General features: G+C 43.9%; 1 pseudogene; it reads right to left on the reverse strand.

Moving 5' to 3' along the window:
- Nucleotides 1–5117: 5117 nt before the first annotated feature.
- On the reverse strand, nt 5118–5236 carry LOC148542427 (5S ribosomal RNA; annotated as a pseudogene).
- Between the last annotated feature and the right edge of the window lie 7307 nt (nt 5237–12543).

The raw sequence follows: 12543 nt of genomic DNA on the forward strand, positions 1-12543 counted from the left end.
GCAAAGTGCTGGGCAACCGGCTGTTCACTCGAACCACTGACTAAAGCTGCTCTAATCGTCGAGTGATGGGTGGTCATGAGCTCTTTAAACTAATTTGGTAGACCACATAAGAGCTATTGCAGGTAAGTCTATGGCGAATTTGATATATTTTGCCCGAATACGGGTGACAGAATCGCCCTGAATAAGATATCTGCATGTAACACAATGTCATCCTAGTTTTTTATTAGACAAGAAATGTGTCGGAGGAACAATGGCCCTCATTCAGAGCCGTACGCTCTGAGCAGAGCGCACTCTCTGAATGAGGGCCGCCCTCCATAAAAATGGAGCGTCCTCCTGGACGCTCGTATACCTGTGGGTCACCACCCACAGCCTATACGAGCGTGCAGTTTGATGGCCGCGATGGTCTTGACCATCGCGACCATCGAAATTGCGAGCCGGAGCCTGCGGTTGAGGTTTTCAACCGCAAGCTCCGGAGTGATTTTGGCTCTATCAGAGCCAAAATCACTCCCACTGACATCACTAGTGATGTCAGTGGGCCGGCTTCTGACGGGAGGCGTTCCCGTGGGAACGCCCCCGTCAGGGAGGCGCGCCCACCAAAGGGGGCGTGCTGTCAATCAACATCGACAGCACGCCCCCTTTGATCAGACACAACGAGCGAAGGACTTTCCTTCGCTCGTCGCGTCTGGCGCATGCGCACAACGGAGCTCCCTCTGTCGTGCGCATGCTCAGTGCAGAACATCGACCCACTTGCGAGTGGACAGCCGCTCGCGAGTGGGTCTGAATCAGGGCCCATATCTCTATTGGTAATATCTGACTTAACCACTTAACTGACTATTTCTTTTTCCAAAAACAGCTCCAAAACTGTCGGTTTCTTTTATGATTGAATTAGGTCAAGAACATCATTTTAAACTTATCCATCACTATTTTATTTGAAAAACATATTTTTTTAAAACACAGTATACCATTAAAATAGCATTTTTTATGGTATACTGTAGTGATGGCCAAGGACAGCTGAACCATCGATGGTTCAACCATCATTAGAAGCCATAAATTGTTTAGCGTATGGTCGACAACTGCCTATACATCCGTGTAGACCACAAATGCCTATTCTAAACATCGACTGAGGGTTGCCATCGATGGTGCAACATTGATGGCCACCAGCAATAGCAAACCACTTGTTTTCAGTCAGACAATCGATGGTTTGCAAACCATCGATGGTCAGTTGCCATCTCTAATCAGAGGCTCTGTGATATCTATTGATATATATATATATACACAGTCAGGTGCATAAATATTGGGACATTAACAGAATTTTCATATTTTGGCCTCTATTCACCACCACAATGGCTTTGAAATGAAACAAACAAGATGTGCTTTAACTACAGACTTTCAGATTTAATTTGAGGGTAATTACATCCAAATCAGGTGAACGGTGTAGGAATTACAACGGTTTCTATATGTGCCTCCCACTTTTTAAGGGGCCAAAAGTAATGGGACTATCAACTCAAATTTATTTCATGGACAGGTGTGGGCTATTCCTTCATTATTTCATTATCAATTAAGCAGGTAAAAGGTCTGGAGTTGATTCTAGGTGTGACATTTACATTTGGAATCAGTTGCTGTCGACTCTCGATATGAGATCCAAAGAGCTGTCACTATCAGTGAAGCAAGCCATCATTAGGCTGAAAACTCAAAACAAACCCATCAGAGAGATAGCAAAAACATTAAGTGTGGCCAAATCAACTATTTGGAACATTCTTAAAAAGAAAGAACGCACCGGAGAGCTCAGCAACACCAAAAGACCCGGAAGACCACGGAAAACAACTGTGGTGGATGACAGAAGAATTATTTCCCTGGTGAAGAAAAACCCCTTCACAACAGTTGGCCAAATCAAGAACACTCTCCAGGAGGTAGGTGTATAGGTGTCAAAGTCAACCATCAAGAGAAGACTTCACAAGAGTGAATATAGAGGGTTCAATACAAGATGTAAACCATTGGTGAGCCACAAAAACTGGAAAACCAGATTAGAGTTTGCCAAACAACATCTAAAAAAGCCATTACAGTTCTGGAACAACATCCTATGGACAGATGAGACAAAGATCAACTTGTACCAGAGTGATGGGAAGAGAAGAGTATGGAGAAGGAAAGGAACTGCTCATGATCCAAAACATACCACCTCATCAGTGAAGCATGGTGGTGGTAGTGTTATGGCATGGGCATGTATGGCTGCCAATGGAACTAGTTCCCTTGTATTTATTGATGATGTGACTGCTGACAAGTGTTTCGGGCAATATTATATGCTCATATTCAGTCAAATGCTTCAGAACTCATTGGACGGCGCATCACAGTGCAGATGGACAATGACCCGAAGCATACTGCAAAAGCAACCAAAGAGTTTTTTAAGGCTAAAAAGTGGAATGTTATGCAATGGTCAAGTCAATCCCCTGACCTGAATCCGATTGAGCATGCATTTCACTTGATGAAGACAAAACTGAAGGGAAAATTCCCCAAGAACAAGCAGGAACTGAAGACATTTGCAGTAGAGGCCTGGCAGAGCATCACCAGGGATGAAACCCAGCGTCTGGTGATGTCTATGCGTTCCAGAATTCAAGCTGTAATTACATGCAAAGGAAACAAAGTATTAAAAAGTGAAAGTTAGATTTAGAATTGTTTAGTTTGTCCCATTACTTTTGGCCCCTTAAAAAGTGGGAGGCACATATAGAAACCGTTGTAATTCCTACACCGTTCACCTGATTTGGATGTAATTACCCTCAAATTAAATCTGAAAGTCTGCAGTTAAAGCACATCTTGTTTGTTTAATTTCAAAGCCATTGTGGTGGAGAATCGAGGCCAAAATATGAAAATTCTGTCAATGTCCCAATATTTATGCACCTAACTGTATATACACACATACATATAGAGTGTTCACTCTAGCTCCGCTGGCAGGCAGGGCTCCGGAGCTAGAGAGGGCACTTCGATGCGTGCGCCTTAGGTGCGCGTGCCCGAAAAGGCGGCGTGGCCATTGAAAAGGGGGTATGTCTATAAGACGCGTCCCCTTTTCATCACTCTTGTTGGGCATGAACGGCACTTACGGACACACCATGTAGCGCTGCCGATAGGCGTCTATTCTCCGGCGGTGACCGGGTCACCGCACATTTCCTCTCCCGCGGGACACTGCAACCCGCGGGTGAAGACAGCACCTGCAGTCTGTGAGTGCAGGGCACTTTTTGCCCCCCTTCTGGCATTCCCGCTAAGACAGCCTTGCGGGAATGCTACATATATATATATATATATATATATAAATGCTCCTGTTTACACACACACACACATATACACATTATATATATATACATACATCTATATATACATATATATATATATATCCGATAGTCTAGGCAGCTGGTGCTTCCTGGTATATTCAAAAGGTGTTACAATATGTCCATTAAAAAAGTTAAAACAACATACTTCTCCGTAAATAAGAGATGGCTGCTTTTCCTTCAGAATGCTGGTTTGAGCAAAATAGCTAGGTAGATCTGAAAAGGTAGGAGAGAGGGAAAGGCGCCTAATAGTGTGATATATTTAGTGAACGTATGGTGAACATACAACAAATAACTATTATATGCGTACCAGATATTTTCTTGGTAGTAATAAGTTATTACCTGTATTTTCCAATGAGGTTATCCAGTGTTACCACAAAGTAAGCCAAAAAAAAAAGATTTTAAATGAAGTGTGCAGAGTATGTACATATAGCTAACCAATATGGATGTTGACCTCTTCCTAGAGGTTCAGTTAATATAGAAAACCAAACCGCAATGAAGAATAATAATATAAATATTTAATGGGGACAGCAGGGTACAATCTACACAACAACAAAAAAAATAGCAATAGGAAAAAAAGGGGAAAAAATGGAGATAAAGGGGAACAACAATGCAAAATATGCTAAAAAATATTCTTAAAAAATTCCATAAGACTTAGCTGAGTATCACAGTCCGGTAAAGTGCTGGTGCAAACACTTAGTATGGCAGTCCGTTTAGTTCATATATTGGTGGGTGGAGGAGGTTCCACCACGTTTTGGCTATTTCAGACTTCTTCAAGGGGAGCAGGAGATGCGAGACATGACTCCAACATAACCCATATTTATATGGGTGTAAAGCATATTAGATTAATTGGATGATTTGGCTCCATGTGACCCGCAACCGGAAGTGTTTATCCGGAGGTTCCGTTTATATGTAGTTCAATGTATTGTCTCAGCAAAGATGGCTGAGTACCCATAACGCAGACCTCTTTAGGTTCTTGACAGCCGTATCTATGGTTAGGCCGGAGACAGATCCCGCTATGGCCCGCTCGTGGAACGCATTTCCGGATGTGACATCATCATCGGCCTCGTCACGCCGGAAATCACATGTATGATGAAGCGCACGTGAACCGCAGATGCTAGGCGGACATTTCCTGGTTAGCTGCGTATCTCCTTAGAGACGATTACCAGAGACGCTTATTGCAGAGAACACCGGCTCTTGATAGCGAGTGCAGTAATTTAGCTGAAATTTACAGTTGTTAAATATATTTTACTCAGTCCCATACAGAATTATTAGTCCATTGTGCATATACAAGAGGAAATAAATAAAAGTGATTAGTCATATAGAAGAGACACTTTTGGCACATATATATTAACATCGAGAATAGTGCATGAACATATTTATATGTAAAGAGGTATCCCCCACTGGAGGAGGGAAGGGATATTTCTAGATTAAATGCAATTTTTGATTGACAAAAAATATCTAGAAATATCGTGTACATATTCTACTGCTGCTGCCTCCATGTTTGTTATCTCTATGGTTTCTTGGTATCTGCTTAGTGTCAATTAAAAATGCATATACTTGGAGGAAATACATGAAAAATTAATATCTGAACCCTTAGAATACTTTTAACATGATATAGAAAATTCATAACATAAGAATACCCCTAAAATTCGCATCTTAGCGGTATATTGCTCTTCTTTATTGTCTCCATTCTATACTATGCTTTTTGTTGTAGTTTCTTTAGCTGAGTTTTGTACGAGATTGTTTCCCATAAGAAAAACCAGTAGTTTCCTTCGCATATCCGATTACTCTTGGATATACCTGCTGCTCCTGGTATTCTTGGGTGGTCTTCCATCCCAGTACTAACCAGGCCCAACACTGTATAGCTTCCAAGATCAGATGGGATTGGGCACTTTCAGTGTGGTTTGGCTGTAGGTACCTTAATAGTATATCTCGCATCTCGGAACAACTTTGACTCTTCATAGAAATGGGGCAATCTCGTAGATCTCATTTAAAACGTGTGGAGACAATATATTGAGCTCGTATATCCAGTACATTTTCCTTTGAGACAATTTCCTGGCTAGATCACCTCCCCGAGGACCTGGGGTAACATGTTCAATAGCTCTAAAGGTCATATTGTCTACTGAAGTATTGTGATTTGTTAGAAAATGTCTGGAGACTGAGTGGGTAGTTAGCTTGTTCTTAATATATCTAATGTGTTCCTGTATTCGGAGTTTTAGTGGTCGTTTGGTTTTCCCTACGTATTTAAGTCCGCAGGGACATTCTATAACATAAATCACGGAAGTGGTGTTGCAGTTTATACATTGTTTCATACTATACTACTTTGAATTATTAAAGTTACAGAAGAATTTTGAAGATATTTGCATACAATACAATGGCCATATTTATAGGCACCCACACATTTTGTTGGATTTTTTACTAACTGTTTTTCTGGTAATAGACTTGGTGCAAGAATTTCTTTAAGATTTCTAGATTTTTTTAAAGATAATGTGAGGTAAAGCTGGTAATATTTTGTCTAGTAACAGGATCCATTTTCAATATATTCCAATGTTTTTTGATCGTATTCCTAATTCTTTTCTCCTCACAGTTATATTGTGTAATGAAGACCATTTGGCCTCCCTGTGCATCTTTCTGTTTTTTGTGGCTAGTATTTTCCAGGATCTCTTCTCTTGTTAAATGTTCACATCTGGAAACAGCTTCACTGATGATTTTTTCAAGATATTCACGATCTCTAAATCTATCTGCATATATACTTGTTTGTTCCTTGCAAAGAAGATCTGTACTGCAGTTTCGTTTGATTCTATAAAACTGTGAGAATTGAATGTTGTTTTTCCAGCTTTTTACATGCCCGCTCTTATAATGTAGATAACTATTAGTATTGATGGGTTTGATGAAGTTCTTAGTTATCACTGTTTCGCCATCATTAGATAAAACCAAGTCTAAAATTTCTATGTGATGGCGGTTTACATTGGAAGTAAATTTCAGATTAAAATTGTTAAAATTGATAAAATCTGTAAATTTATAAAACTCCTCTATGGTCCCAGCCCAGATCAACAAGATATCATCTATATATCATTTGGAAAAATAGATATTACTCTTAAAGGGATTATTATTATATATACACAACTCTTCCCATTTGCCCATCAGTATGTTAGCATAGCTGGGTGCGAATATTGTGCCCTTAGCCATTCCACACGTTTGTAAATAAAATTTATTAAAAAATTTAAATTATGGGTTAGTATAAACTGAATAAGATCACAAATAAAATTCATGTGTGGTATTGTTAGCTCTGGGTCTTTTTCCAATACTTCTTGATATGTTGATACACCTTTCTCATGTTCTCTAGAAGTGTACAGAGAGGTGACATCAATGGTTGCCCATAAAAAAGATTCTTTCCACTGGATACTTTTTATAGATTTCAATACACTGGATGTATCCTTTAGGAAATATGGAAGTAATTGAACCTTATCTTTAAGAAAGATATCTACATATTCAGAGCAGTGGACAGTCAAGGAGTCTATGCCCACTATAATAGGTCTACCTGGAGGGTCCTTTAGTTGTTTATGTATTTTGGGAAGATGGTAAAAAATCGGGATGACAGGATTATTGTTCAGCAAATACTGGTATTCTTCTTTAGTGAGTATATATATAATAGAGAGAGAGAGAGTTCAATCCCGGCACTTTTTCAAGATAAACGTTACCTAATCTTCATTAGTCATGGAGTGCCGCCATTATCTTTTGATTTGCTATATATATATATATATATATATATATACACACACATATATATATATATATATATATATATATATATATATATATACACACATGTACACACATATATATATATATATATATATAATGGCCCTTATAAAAACGGGCATCATTGGGGAGGATGAGGAGGAGCTGAGGCCAGACGGAGTGTGCTGGGCTGCTTGGGTGCATGGAAGCAGCAGCCAAAGCCACAGCTGCTGCTTCCTGTACATAACAGTGATCACTAGTGTGTTCACTGTAGTTCCAGAGCCGCAGCGGGAGGGTGTCCAGCTAGCGGCTACCAGAGCCACTGCTGCTGCTCCTTCACACACAGTGATCACCTAGTGATCACTGTAGATCCAGAACTGCAGCGGGAGCGTGTCCCGCTAGCGGCCCGGATACATAGCAGCAGCGGCGCCTACCAGAGCCGCCGCTGCTGCTTGTTGCTGAAGGAGGTGGAGCCGGCTGTCCGATCACTGCTGGCCACAGTGATTGTGTCACAGCAGCAGCTGCGGCTACATGAGCCGCAGCTGCTGCTTCTATGGGAGGGGGGTGTGGCCAGCTGCTGCTGCTTCTATTGGAGGTGGGTGTGGCCAGCAGTGATCGGGCATGCTGGAGAGGCAGCCACGCTTGAACAGGGGTCAGGGAACTTTTTTACCTTTTACCCCCAAAAAATATATTTAGATACGCCGACGTTACCCCCTTGATTTGAAGGAAGGAAATCATATAGTAGTGCCCCCATATAATGCCCCTGTAGTAATGCCCCTATAGTTATGCCCCTGTAGTAGTGCCCCCATATAATGCCCCTGTAGTAGTGCCCCCATATAGTGCCCCTGTAGTAGAGCCCCCATATAATGCCCCTGTAGCAATGCCCCCATGTAGTGCCCCTGTAGTAGAGCCCCCATATTATGCCCCTGTAGCAGTGCCTCCATATAATGCCCCTGTAGTAGTGCCCCTGTAGTAGAGCCCCCATAGAATGCCCCTGTAGCAGTGCTCCCATATAATGCCCCTGTAGCAGTGCTCCCATATAATGCCCCTGTAACAGTGCCCCCATATAATGCCCCTGTAGTAGTGCCCCCATATAATGCCCCTGTAGTAGAGCCCCCATATAATGCCCCTGTAGCAATGCCTCCATATAATGCCCCTGTAGTAGTGCCCCTGTAGTAGAGCCCCCATATAATGCCCCTGTAGCAGTGCTCCCATATAATGCCCCTTTAGTAGTGCCCCATATGGTGCCCCTGTAGTAGTGCCCCCATATAGTGCCCCTCTAGTGCCACTTGTACAAAGAAAAAAAAAACACTTACCTTGATCCCCGCTCCTGCATCCGCCACCATCCTGTCCGCCCAGCTGCTCCTCGGAACTATGGGAGAGACGTCATGACTATAGTTCTATATTATAGAGTTACAATACGGGGACAAACGACAATACCTAAGTGCGTGTGTGTGGGGGGGGAAAGAACTGTCACAAAATAGAGGTTTCCCCCTGCTCCATACTTCTTTTTGGGCAGGCTCTTGGCAGCAGAGCTCATAGTGCCATGCTGTGGTTTCTGGTGAGGCCCAAGGGTCCATTAGACACAGAGTCGTGCAAACCCTAGACCAGGCCTGCCAAACCTGTGGCTCTCCAGCTGTTGTGAAACTACACATCCCAGCATGCCCTCCCACGGCATGCAGTCGGGAAACCGGCTGCCTTAATACGACAGCCGGCTTCCCGGTTGCTTTATCCCGGCGTGGGATAAATGACCGGTGTTTATATCTAGATGCCTGTTATTTACCCGATGCCGGGAGACCGGCGCCCAGCATCCTGATCGAAGGGATGCCGGGCGCTGCAAGTGGACAGCCACGGGGGGGGAGGGTTAGGATTAGGGTGCCCTGGGGGGACTTAGGGTTAGGCACCCCCTCGGGAGGGTTAGGCTAGAGGAAGGGGGGGGTTAGGGTTAGGCACCCCCGGAGGGAGATTAGGGTTAGGCACCCCCTCGGGGAACTTAGGTTTAAGCAGTGGGGAAGGGGAGATTAGGGTTAGGCACTTGGATGGGAGGTTAGGGTTAGGCACCCCTAAGGAGGGTTAGGGTGTTAGGTTAGGTTAGTTTATACTTACCTTAGGGACGATCGGGATTTCCAGCACTGTCGGGCTTCCACTGCCGGGCTCTGCTGATCTGTCGGGCTTCCACTGCCGGGCTCTGCTGATCTGTCGGGCTGCCGCTGCCAGGAATCGAACTGCCGGCCATGCGGCAGCCGGGATTCCATACTAATTCCCTTCCAACAGTTTTAACATTCTCCAATAGCAAAACTGTGGCAGGGCATGCTGGGACATGTAGTTTCAAAACAGCTTTAGAACCACAAGTAAGCCTTTCAGTCAGTCAGACATATGGGAATTGCTAAACAACCAGTGTGGTCATCATATGAGCAAAATTTCTGTTTTATACACATAATTAGAGTTGACTTTGATGTTCAGGACCATCATTTTGAATGCCAGTTTGAGAGCAATTTTGTAAAAGACCTATAAATGAGGACAGTTTTGGCTAGTTGTGTTCACAGCCCGAATGTTTCCAGTCCTCAAATTAGCTGTATTAAAGGAAATCTCAGCTCTCTTACAAAACTCTCTGTCTAAATCATGGATAGTGCACAGATTTTATAGCTTTTTATCAGATGTAATGTCCAGATTTTCACATAATATGTAATTATTTTCCATGTTATCTGTGATTGAAACTAGGAAGTGTAAAATATATAGGGGGATAAAAGGATCTCATTTAGCAGATGTAACGAGTTTGAATCAGAATCTTTTCTTTCTAAAAGGAGAGCCAGGGGCAGAACTATGGGAGACAATGGAGGCACCTGCCGCCGGGCTTCAGCTCTGAAGGGGGCACCTACTCCATTGTCCACAACATGTTCACCCCACATAGGGCTGTAACTATGTACCCGGAGTGTACTGTCACAGCCGCCCAATACATTGCACCCCTTCTCGGCACCTGAGAAGCCACCATGCACTAGTGGAGAGCTTCCATGTCACACGATCAGTTGCTGCCTTCGTCTATCTATAGCTTGTCTGCATGCGAATTGCTACATTACAGTGTCAGCGGCTGTGACGGGGGGCACCAAATTATAACTTGCCTCCGGGCATCTGGGATGAACTTACGCCACTGAGGAGAGCGATTCATGCAGCTTTCAAGAACAAAGAGATAGGAGCTATCCTGACCACACATTACATGGAGAAGGCAGAAGCTGTGTGTGACCGTGTTGCTATAACGGTTTTCGGAAAACTCCGGTAAAGAGACCGAGTGGGAGCCTATAATCCTGAGTATTAATGTTGGAGTATAGAAAGAAAAATGTATGTTGGGCTGTATGGTCCTTCCATACTTTATCTAAAAAAATATAATTCCCGATGATGTAAAGTGACAGCGCAATTGTGCACTTGGCAATGTTCTCTTTGTTTAAATATTCTCCACCCTTCTCTCATTCACATGCAGATGCATTGGGTCCATTCAGCAGCTAAAGAGCAAGTTTGGTAAAGGATATCTCCTGGAGATTAAAGTGAAGGATTCTCACCATCTTGATGTCATTCACCAAGAGATAATGCGGCTGTTCCCACAAGCAGCCAGACAGAACAGGTGATATAGTTGCACTCAATTATACGTGCCCATACAGGGCAGATCTGATTGTCCAACCCCAGTGCCAACTGGCCAAAAATATCCGGCCCTTGTGTACACGGGCCAAATCCTCAGATCCTTCAGGGTGTAATTAGTACTTTCAGGCAATTACCACACACACATTCAGAATACTCTAACACATCTTCTGTCTATTCTAATTGATCTGGATAATCAGGGTCAGATGTAGTTTTGTGCCCATAAACACAGCAAATATTATCGCTTCAGAGCACTGAGACCTGTTTCCTTCCTATCACAGGTTTACAGCCAACACTTCAGAAACAAAAACTGTTTTGGGGGTTGTTGGAAGTGGCTGAAACATGGCATAATTGGCATTTTGGTATTTTAATGTCTACCAAGATCCAATTTTATTGCTGCACACAAGGGAGGCAGGGCAATACTTCCAATCCCAACCCTTCGTGCAAATCAGGACAGTCCCCTCATATTGGGACAGTTAGAATGTATGTCTTCACCACTCTTTTTCTTATAGCGTGCTGAACAATTCCAAGGTGATTTTTGGCCAGGCACGTAGGGTAACTACAGGGACAAAGCAGGCTTAAACTTCAAAGATATGAAAACCAAGGTCAATGTCAGTTTAGGTTCAGCAACAGATTAGTAAAATCTGCACCAATTCATGATGTGTAGAAGAGGCAGGCAGGGTCAAGGAGAGAAGTCAGATAACATGACACCCTATAGAAACTAAAAAACATCAGTGCTACCAGTAACCTACAGTAATACCACTTATTATGAGCACTAATTAGCAAAATAGAAATGAGCTCGGCCCCACAAAGGTATATTTGAATCTGCGGCCTAAAGAGTCTCCCAACTAATACCCTGGGGATGGCCTGTAAAAGGAAAAGTACTCTTCTGGACCAAAGAAACACTTATAAAATGTATTTAAAACTCCACCAGTGATGGTGTCTATGACACTGTCATTTTGTTATTCAAAAAATCCACTATAGGCACTGTAATTCTATTTGCCTGCCAGAAGAAGCAGATTGGCGCCTTGAAACATTTAGAAGATTTTAGTGAGACTTTTTACTTTTATTTGTAGCTTATTATTTATTTCTACTTCAGGGTCCATAGGGGGTCCACAGGGTTGACCTTGGGCTATAGCTGGATCTGGATCCATGGGCACCACGCAGTTAAAGCTTTAGCTGCTCCCAGGATGCACTTGGGTCCGTCCTCCTCTATACCCCGCCCCCGGCCACAGCACCTCAGTTTGAGTTGGTGCCCGGCCGGAGTCGGGTCACCTGCGCAGGGCCCCCAAAAGCTTTCTATTTTTATTTAAAAAAAAAAAAAAGAGCCTGTTAGATTTTTATTTTACAACAGAGGCTCTAGTGTGGCAGCGACGGGCTGTCTATGCAGACGCCCACGCTGCCGCTCTCCTTCCCCGCTGGCGCCGCGACGCCAGTACTGCACTGGGGATCGCGGCGGGAGGCCAGAGTCCATACTAGCCGGACTCTGGGTCCCTCCCTGGACTGCTGCCGGAGTCGCCGGGGACAAGGTAAGCCGCGAGTCGCCGATTAGCGGCGGCTCGCGGGTTTTGCCTGCAGATGCAGTCCTTTGCCCCCGGTCCTAGGGGACAGACCGGGGGCCGCTAGCGGTGGCGGCGGGCTCCCCCTCTGAGGAGGAATAACCCGTGGGACCACTAGACCACCAGGGATATATGGCAAGCGGGATGCCGGCAAGCCCTGGGGTTAATATGCTAGCCAGGGGAGGAAGCCTTCCCTGTCAGCGGCTCCTCCCTTCAGCTCAGCGCGCCTTTCAGCACGGAGTCTGGCGTCGCTGAGCTGCAGCTACTCGGCCACTCCTCCTCTGAGGTCTCCA

This window comes from Taudactylus pleione, unplaced genomic scaffold, assembly GCF_031769625.1.
Source record: "Taudactylus pleione unplaced genomic scaffold, aTauple2 ptg000012l, whole genome shotgun sequence".
Taxonomy (NCBI): domain Eukaryota; kingdom Metazoa; phylum Chordata; class Amphibia; order Anura; family Myobatrachidae; genus Taudactylus; species Taudactylus pleione.